Here is a 1,615-nt window from a genome sequence, read left to right as displayed (position 1 = left end):
TGACCTTTCAGTTGTTGTTAAACTCACAGTCTTTATTTATTCAGATTAGTATATGGGTATTCCCCATCATTTCGATTTACCTTATGTTTTAAGCTTCTGCACAGTGTTTCTATTTCAGTAAATCTTTATGTATGCTTATGATATGACAACATGGTTAGCTTGGGGTCACTCGTGATCCTAGGTTCCGCATCCGCGTCCTGGGGGTAGCTTCGGGGAGTGACAACTTAGCTTGCTGCTTAGTGGTATTTGGTTAGAAAAAAATGAGATAAAGGGCTTTGAAATGATCTTATACAGACGAAGGAGGATAAGAAGAAATTGCAAAGGGACGTAAAGAGAAGCTTGAAATCTTCAAAGTAGCACCTCTAAGCTAGCTGAAAAATAATAAGAGGTTACTAAATTGAGCTATATGTATGAGTAATCCCAGGATAAACTGACGAATTTGACTTCTAAATCAAAGAACTTAATGCTGAAGCCCAGAAGAGAGTACAGACAGGAGTTGAAATGTGTATCAAAAGACAACCTAAATGTGCAATTAATTATTTGCTCCTTGTGAGAGGTGGATCTAAAAAAGAGCTTGATTTTGTTCAAAAGGGAATACAATGAGTTCAAGTCTTCTCAAGCTGAACTGTACGGTATAAATAAGTTGAAAGCAAGATATCAAAGTATAACTATCATATTCAACTCACTTCTCTAATTCAATTAGCTAAAATCTAGTTGTATAGAATGATATTAGGTTGAAAGGAAGGCCCAAAAATCACTTCTCTAGAGGAAGGTAATTGTGTTATATATAGTTGGAATGAGGACACAAAAATCACTTTTCTATAGAAAGGTAATCTCGAACTTTAAGCTGCCCCTGACGTTCTTTTTGATAAAGATCTAGAACAGTTTTTTAAAATCAATCATTGGCATTTATTAATCAAATGAACACAAACAAACATATCACATGGGCAGAAACCCAAGTTTTCCCGATCAAACAAAAATAACAAGACAAATTATAAAACAACACAAAAATAAAAACACCTAGTTGTACATATACCTTTATCTCTAGGGTTTCCTAATTCATTCGTCCTCTTTATCTTCTTCGTTGTTGAAACACTTGAGATAATCATTGTAATTGAAATACAAATCATAATATTCCTTCTCATTTGAATCATTTCCTTCAATATCAACTGCATTTGATGTCGTGACAATGGTGCTTGGACCAGACATGTTTTGTTCACGAACATCTTGCGGAAAATTAGTATTTATTGTTCCCAATCTATTAATTGTTGCATCTTCAATATTTGTATTGAACTCCATTGGACTACTTGAATATATTGTTACATGGGCCGCATTGACATCCATGGTGTAATCGTGATGATCACAACTATTATACTCCAAACAAGGCTTATAATTGGTGCTCCTAATAATTGGTCCTTGTGAACCAAATAATGGTCCATTATTTTGTATCCGACCATCAACATTATTTTGTGAAGACAAAAAAGGGTTGAGGTAGTGGGGTTGAGCCTGAAGTTGTGGGTGGCACAATAGTTGTTGCTACTGTTGAGTTGAACTAGCAAAAATGTTGTTTGTGTTAATTGGTTGGAATTCTCTAACTCTTGGGGTTTGATTTAGA

This window comes from Solanum tuberosum, unplaced genomic scaffold, assembly GCF_000226075.1.
Source record: "Solanum tuberosum cultivar DM 1-3 516 R44 unplaced genomic scaffold, SolTub_3.0 scf00056, whole genome shotgun sequence".
Classification (NCBI taxonomy): domain Eukaryota; kingdom Viridiplantae; phylum Streptophyta; class Magnoliopsida; order Solanales; family Solanaceae; genus Solanum; species Solanum tuberosum.
This window is presented reverse-complemented; position numbering follows the sequence as displayed.